A 9,316-nucleotide genomic window follows, 5' to 3' on the forward strand; every position below is an offset into this window, starting at 1 on the left:
CAATAGGATAAGCTGCTGAAACGAGACTTAAATGGAAATTTAATACCTTAAAGGAGCACAGATGTATTTAGGAACTTTGTTTATAATTCCGAAAACAAGAGTGGAATGTATATATTTAGTGAATTAAGTTTGTTTGCTCAAATGGCCTTAACAGTATCCTTTGCTTATGCCAATGCAAAGCAGATTTTAAGTAAAACTGTAATTTTATCCATTATTAAGATCACACAATCGTTTTATTTAAATTGTAAGATTAAGGTAATAGTTTTTACAAAAGCTGGAAAGCTTCAGTGTTACAATCATTCAGATAAATATATTCTCTAACAGAGTTAAAAGTTTGAATTACCTGGTTTATTAAAGGGACAAAAAGATATTTTTTTTTTGTTTCCTTACACTTATAAACTGGGTTAAAATCCATCGCACAAGAACAATATAATAAGCTATTAGTGCGTATCTCTAACAGCTGGGCAGTGATAATTATTTTCTTTTTTGACTGTATCTTGAAAAGAACAAGTAAAAAAAATTTTTCTTTCTTTGCCAGGATTAAAAAGTTTATATGGACATTTACAAAATCTTCGACAAATTTTTTTACAACATAACCTCTCAAAATTCAAAAAATAGTTGCATCTCAAAACGGAAGCTAGATAGATCCAAAATAACGATATTTTACGAAATTTTTCAGGGAGATTCACATGATTGACACGCACAACAGGAAAGGGTTTGGACTGTGCACTAACATAACCTCAAATTTCTCGTTTTTTGACTGTATCTTGAAAGATTAAGTCAAACACAATTTTTAATTTAGTATGACATAGTTAAAACATTAATATGTATGTTGATAATATCATTAACAAAATTTTGTTATAACATAACCTCTCAAAATTATGAAAACAGCCGTATCTCGACAGGAAAGCCAGTTAGGCCAATAATAATTCCAGGTATAGACAATAATTCTTAAGATGCCAAAATATATGTTTCAATAATTTATACAAACAATCGTAATAATTCTAAAATCAATGTTATATCGCAAAGGCTAAAATAAATTTTACTTATTACTACCCGTATGTATAGATTTATTTTTTATTCTGTATCATGTATTATAAGAATAATTATCACGTGACCGAAAGCTATATTTTTATTATTAACTTTAAGATTAGTAGAAATTTTTTATAAGCAAAGATAAATTTTTATGATAAATTATTATTAACTCATAGAAAATGGATTGAATGAAACATTACAACATTACAATACAAAAAAAATATATGTCTAATAATTTCCTTGATCCTAATAAAAAAGAGTGGATTATTTTACTTCTTTGAGAGCCAAAGTTCAGACAAATTTTATTTGTCGTATACAAATATTCTAACAAGAATTGATTGTACATATATAATGTCATAGTACGAATCGTAGATTTAAGTAAAAGAAATTTTTGTCCCACGTAATGGGACTTTTGTTACTGTCGATTCTTTCAAGACACGTCACAAACTTCTCTACTTCTCCTTATTTTCTATTATCTTAACACACTTGTGCTGTACAACCACATACCACAGATATGCTTTTTTGGTTAGCATGCCATATTTTCCTCTCCTCTTTGCTTGTAATTAATGGCACTAAAAATACAGTACGTGGTTTAATGCATGTGGACATAATTCTTTTGGTCAGCAGCCACTGATGATATTTTTCTAGATTTGTAGTTGTAAAATGATGTAACATCTTTATCTACTACGTCACAAGATATGTCTGCATGTTCTTAAATTAAAGTAGCTTTAAATTATTATTTTTATGTTAAAGGGCTTATCATTCGTATAGATAGCGAACCTACTAGCATGCTAGAAAAAAGGATGATGAATCGTGGAGCTGATATCTATCACCTATGCTCTAATTCTAATAAAGAATTTTTTTTAATTTCATGATATAATAATTGACCAGATAGAATCAACAAGGAAGCAGAACACTCGACATTTAGATAAGTATTTTAACCCTTGTAATTTAAAAAATAGTTGTTAAGACTTTAGTTATTTAAGTTTTGCAAAATGTAATGCCCACAAGATAAAAATATGCATACAAGAAAAAACTGTAGAACTAGAGATGAATAAGCAATTAAATTCTTAAGCAAAAGTTTTGTGATTATAACATTATTTACGTGTAGTTAATATAGTATTTCAGAATAAATTGATCCTGTACGTAACCAAGTATAAGCTAAGTTAGAGACGGGCTTTAGTGTATGTTATAGTTATAGTTTGCAATACAAACTGTTTATTTCAGTGACATAAGATTCTACCATGTCTTTTCATGAAGTTAGCGTATGGATTACGTTAACTATTCGAGAAATTACGGTAATCTCTGGCATCAATGTACAACTAGTCAAGTTGAAATACTGTAGTGTTGCTATAAAGTATTGTTAACTGTTATACATATAAAATGCCAATTTATTAGACAGTATATTCTACTGAAATACTCGTACAGTTAGCTTATGTCACCAATTATATTAAATTATTACAAAAAAGAAAGGCTATCAAAGTGGTGTTAGTTAAAATTTGAACTTATCTGTTGAATCATACACTAATCTCTGCCATACTTAAAGTGATTGTTTTGTATTATTGTTTAATTAATTCTGTACAAAGTACAACAAATTTAGATATTTTTTTATTTTTGTAGAAGCAGAAGTATTTTCCAGTATTATTAACCGTAAATAGTAATTAATTTCATTTCTTCTCAAAATGTATATTAATAAGTAAAAACTTAAAAGTTGGCTTTGTTTCACAATGTTTTATTATTCGCAGACATACGTAGAGGACCTCGTATTCGATTCGACCTCCCCCCTCACCAGTAATGTTTTACACTGGTCGAGGTATGTCGATGATGTGTTTTGCATCTGGAAGGGCACAGAGAGGACAATGACCAATTTTCTCATCTACATAAATGATTTAGTACTGGGTATAAAATTTACAGCAGAAGCTGAAAATGACAATAGTTTAAATTTTCTGGATCTAAAAATAACACGAAAAGATGGTGAGTTGTTGTATGAAATTTATAGAAAACCAACTTTCACAGATACGTTAGTACCGTACGATTCAAAGCAGTCCATCACTATAAAAATGAGCGCATTTTACTCTTTTGTACATAGATTATTAACAGTACCGTTAACGAAATCTAATTACGAAAAGGAAATCAATCTATTAAAATGTTTAGCAATTAATAATGGTTACAATAAAAATCTCATAGATAATCTAATTTTTAAAATAAACAATAGACTTATTTCAAAATATTTTTACGCAGTCGCAGAACAATCCAAAAAATTTAATATGTTGAATTATGTTCTGTAACGGTGCCCCACCGTTAGGCCACGTTAGTAGGCTAGGGCAGGTAGAGAAAGGGTGAAAAAGAGTTCAAGGGACCTAAGTGGGAAAGCGGAATGGGAAAGTAGGGGTAAGGGAAAAGAGAGGAAAGCCAGAAAAGGAAGCGAGGAGAGACAGATTAGCTTGGGCAAGCGAGCGCACGAGAAGCGTATAATTTTGGAGTATTACTCTTGTGATCGGTTTGTTTTCTTTTTGCGCGATAAGTTTTGACACGCGAGAAGTGCTTTCTTTGGTGTCTTTGGGTGCGACGTCCAGAGAATACCAGGTGTGTGCTGGAGGCTGCTGAGAAAGCAGGCAACCCCGAGTTCCACAAGAGGCGGAAGGTTCCCCCAGCCAGAGGGTTAACGCGAGGCTAGCGTCAGCGACCTCGACCTCCAGACGCTACCAGTAGGGATGCCTACTGGCCCCAGCGTTGGCACGACAGCTTCTTCGAGACTGAAAGAGTCGTCACTATCTGCGACCGTGAGTACCGGTCCTTAGGCGACCGTTTCATTGTAAAGGGCAGCGGCCCTCGTTTAGCCCGCGTAAGTCTGCCCGGTCTGCATTTTCGCGCCACGGGCTCGTCGAGCAATCGCGCTCGACGAGCGAGATCTCACACATACACACATACACTACTACACCCCGTGGATACCTTTTTTGTAATTATTGCATATTCACTGAATATATATTTTAATTTAAAAATACCCGCGAGTACTGCTTCTTTTGGTGTGCCTAAATTTTCCCTTATAAAATAATTATAAGCGATCGTCGCGAAAAGCGACGACAGACACCTTGAAGCCACGATACCTGATTCCGCAGCGGTGTCTCGGCGAACGAGACCCGCAAAATATTTTACAGGGAGTGTCACCGTTGGGTATCCGGGCAACACAGGCCCGGTCGAAGTGGAGAGACTCCGCCTCGTTAATCCGCATTGTACACCCCGTAACAGTTTCCATAGTATCCGATAAAATAAGTAATTTTTTAAAAAAACAAAATGTAAATACAATCATGGTCAATAAACGTAACTCGAAATCCATTTTATGTAATAATAAGGAAAAAGTTGGTATTTTACAGAAATGTGGTGTTTATCAGATTAATTGTTCCAAATGCGATGCCATATATATTGGACAGACAGGACGTGCCCTTTCCAAACGTATAAAGGAGCACAAAAAGTCTATTTATAATGATCGCAATACGACGGGTTTTAGTGAACATTGTAATTCTAATGCGCATTTCCTAGATAAAAATAATATAAAGTTACGACACAGTTTACCTGAAAGTTTTAAATTGAATCTGTTTGAGACAATAGAAATAGAATTAGCAAAAAAACATAATAAATTCATAACGAACGATCAAATTAATTTTACTCTATCTCCAATAATAGAAAATGTAATACATAGTATCTCATAAGGTACTCATACACAGGCGCATACATACCATACCGTTGAGCGATAACTACATTTGTAATACTTGTACTTGACTTTAGCGAACTGATGTACATAGACCATTCAGTGTATGTCGAGCATCTGACAATGGCGTAACTGCCGAAACAGCTGTTTGCGAATAATAAAACATTGTGAAACAAAGCCAACTTTTAAGTTTTTACTTATTAATATACATTTTGATTCGAAATGTTTCACCAACGCCCAAGCGAGAAATCAATTAATAATCATTTCTTTTATTTAAAAGAATTAAAATACCAGAGTGCTCAGTTACTAGCTTAAACTGTACACAAAAATAGATTTTTCATTTAAACTATAATAAGTAATTTTGGTAATTCCCGCGCTTAAATTATATTCTACTCGCACGTGTTTAGACTAAATCAAATTAGTAGCATAGCCAAGTTGTATTTGTAAGGGATTTTATACCTATCACGAAGAGGTCACACGGGATTAAGTTACTTAAAAGGCCTTTAGATGTCTCAAACATTGTTTGAGTGATAGACCCAGGTGCTTTACCTAAGAAATTCCATCGCTATCTGTTTAGACACCGCCTTGTAAAACCACTTATAGTTAGCCTATTATTGTACAGTCTGTACGAAGGGACCTTACTTATAAAATTAAAAATTGTTAATCTCGTTTTAAAAATTCTTAAATTATACTTTGATGACAATATGGTCTTGTTTAATAAAAGTATCGTGTTAGTGTTTTATTGCTTGATAAGGGTTATCTTGTGCTTCACACCTGAAGCTTTCTTCTTTATCCCTCCTTTTCTCTGTCTGCTACGTATATGGCTGGTATAACAAATTATACAGTCCACCTCAAATTAGTAGCTTAAATCAGCATAATTATTGAATACTATCCTTGATGCCTCGAATCATTGAGGGTGCGTCTTTCAAACGCTAAAAGCAGTTGGTCACTGAAAGTCTGAGTACGTGCTGGTTAGTGTTAAACAACGTATATACTTTCTTATGTAATAGTGTTATACGTCTGGGTACCCAGAGGTTCTACGACTTTGAGTACTTGAAATCATGGAAAAGGACAAGGAAAGAAATGAGATACAAGATGCCTCTTATCATAGGGACAAGGTAGGGAAAAAATAGGCAGTTTTACTGCGAGAAGGTCGCCCATCTCCTTTACAAGGAGCGTTATGAAGTAAGAAAACGCACGTGAAATTTTGCAAGGGTACTTGCTGAAATAAGTTGCACTGGCAAGGAATCAAACTATGGTATCTCACGTGTCGATCTGTAATCTAATTAACTGAGTCACTTTGAGCTCATGTATATGTACTCTGTTATGACCTGGCTCAAGGTCACAGACTACGGAGATGGATATGGCGCTCTTCGTCCTCTGGTTAATTCTCGGTAATGAGTCTGTTATCTGGTTAGGCACTAACGTGCCAGCTTAATTGAATTCTAGGTAGGTCAGTCGTTGATTGCTCTTGTCCTCGGTGAATCTAATGAGTATAGTCCCAATGGAGTGAAGAGCAAGTTTATCCCGAGAGGTGACGTCCAGGTATCTTGAATACACTTAGGAACGTGATTACTCACTTGAAATACCCTAATCGATTACGAAACAACTACAGATGAAATACTCGTCATAGATTTTTGAAGGGGGTGCCAAAATAGAGCGTTGCAAGCTACACCTAGAATAAAATCTCAATTCCAACTGGTCTGCTGCAGGAACATCCAATACCTTTTATACTCTACAAGCTGTGTCCAACGTCACGTAGGCCACTTGTCCTCATTTTTCCTTGAATTTCTTTGAATGAAGCTATAGTTTTGAAAATCCCTTCAAAGGTATGAGTGGCCGTAAACTCAGGGCCAAGTTTGTTTTGGTTAAGGTGAGTCATGCTGGTAGTCACGCAGGCTACTTGTTTATGTAAAAGGCTCATTATCGTCTGGCGAGTCATGCTACTTATTTACGTTAAGGACCTAGTATTTTGGAGGCAAAGCTTGTTTATGCCTAAAACAAAAGGAAATCGATTTCCAAATTTTCAGAAGGCTTTTGTATAGTTGGAAAAGTTCTTTTCTTATTGGTATTAACCTACTTGAATTTTAATTATTGTAATAGTTATAATCATGATTATTCTGATTATTATTGTAACTTAAACGGTTTCATTTCCCACACCAAGCCAAGAGAGCACTAGTGTCGCCTATATCTACGGAAACGATTATTGTCTAACAGCCTCTTCCTACTAAAAAACGCGATCCCTTGGATCACACTTTTTAAATTATTGTACTTTAGTATAGCTTAAATAATTTTCCTATAAATTGCCAGAGTTTAATGCAGTCTACTGTCATAATAGTATGGACTGGGCAACGGTTAGTCTTTCTAAGTCTATGTTACCACATACTCATAGTATACAGTTGACGACGTTAGTAAGTTGTCTCAGGTGTGTCATCTGTTTCTTAAAGCAAATCCTTTTCTTGCCCACAATAATGTTTTGCAACCTACATTACCAGTAAGCTCAAGAAGGAAGGGGAATAACAGTCCTGTGCCTGATGGTGATAGTGTACAAGCTTGGTAATAACAATGGTAATTGCAAAAGTTAATGTGGGTGGTGACGATGATAATGTTGATGCTGGTGATAATGAGAGTTTTGTGGTGAAGATAAGAGTGTGACAGTGCTAGTGCCGCCAACCATACTGCATTATTTATTACTTCATGATGATGATGGGGGTATTAAGGACGGTGGTAATAGTGGTGGTAACGATAAAAATGATGATGATGATGATGATAGTGATTATGCTGGTAATAATGAGAGGGTTATGGTGGTGATAGGAGTGGTGATGGTGCAAGTTATGTTGAGAAGATAATGGTGGTGATAATGGTGATGATGTCTGCCCCGTAGAACTACAATCTAGCGTTGATGGCCATTATCTTTTTCCTTTGCTGGATGATGATGATGATGATAATGATGATGATGATGATGATGATGATGATGATGATGATGATGATGATGATGATGATGATGATGATGATGATGATGATGATGATGATGATAATGATGATGATGATGATGATAATGATAATGCTCGTGATAATAAAGGGGTTATGGTGGTGATAGAAATGTTGATAGTGCTTGTGATGTTTGAAAGAAGGATACTGGTGATAATGGCAGTGATGTCTGCCATGCAAATCAACGATCTCATTCTGGTGAAAATGATGATGATGCTGGTAATATTCACGATTATGAGAGGGTGGTGATGGGGCAGGTTTAGGATGACAGTGATAGGGGTAATTACTAGTGTTATTGTGAAATAAATGCGTGTAATTATATCCTTACATTTTATTCTGTTTTGCTCTTGTTTTTTTTTCCTTTTACATTTCCTCATACTCTTTTGCTTAATATATATATAGATACATACAAACATTTATACAAAATACATACACTTAGTTTCGCCTCCACTTTTGAAAAGTGTTAAAAACAAATTCTCGCAGAACCAACTCTTGGCTGCACAGGTACGTCAGCTAACACGACTGGCAGCTGATCAGCATCCCTATCTCCACGAGATTTTGCCCACACTGAGGGCAGAATGGTAGCGAAACCGTGAAATAAAGTCCAACAATGTAGACGTATCAAAATTACCAGCCGTCGGGAGCCCCCACCTGGCAATTCAGGCACGACTAGACGCCATCAGGCCCCTCCAGGTAGGTAATCTTGATGTGGCAGACCTGCAGATCAGCCTCCTGTAGGACCCAACAAAGCCCAGCAGCCTGGTGCATCAGCACATACTGCTGAAGGCCCGGAGGCCATAGTCTTATTCCACCAGGCAGAAGCCCTCCACTGGGGGGGCGTGATTTATCTGCAGGTGGGTGACATACCCCTGCATCACTGGCACTGGCTGCATCACAAACGCGGGGGGGGCCTGCCACTGGAGAGGGTCCCTCCACCAGGGGTCCTGGAACTGGCTGATATTCCATAGCAGGAACTGGGTCCTTCTCTCGGTGCTCACCATTGAGGGGCCCATTCTGCTGGGCAGCCACTTCGGTGACAGATGGTGGAGGGCTTGGAGGGAGACACATCCTGGAAAATTTTCAATCTTAAAAATTATCTATTGTAAGGTTGAAGAAAAAGGCAAAATCTGCTTACCTGTCAGTTCGCTGCTCGGTGTTTTGGCATTCTAATACCAGAAATTTCATAGGTAAGGTTTACTTTTTCCTCAGATGTAGTTTCTCCTTTACAGGGAGGGGAGGGAATGCTAAACATAAATTCTACTTTTGTGAGTATAATCGTACTAATATGGCCACTATTCTCATTTACTATCATAATAATTAGTGGGGTTTCTTTAATTTTCAATGTCAAGTAGCGATATTCTCATATTTTTATAAGATTTGGCTTAATATTTTTGTTTTATAGGAGGTTATATTTTCTTATTGTTAATTGTTAAATTAGGGCATGTTTATATACACATTTATACCTTTATTTAAGTTATTATTTTATGAAGGAGGATTTTATCATACATTTTGCAGAGGGAGGAAATATAATATACATAAATATATTTTTCATTTTATTTGTAACTAAATTAGTGCCTAGAA

Source organism: Copidosoma floridanum, unplaced genomic scaffold (genome assembly GCF_036245765.1).
Source record: "Copidosoma floridanum isolate Cflo_tuat_1 unplaced genomic scaffold, Cflo_Japanese_pri ptg000001l, whole genome shotgun sequence".
In the NCBI taxonomy this organism is placed as follows: domain Eukaryota; kingdom Metazoa; phylum Arthropoda; class Insecta; order Hymenoptera; family Encyrtidae; genus Copidosoma; species Copidosoma floridanum.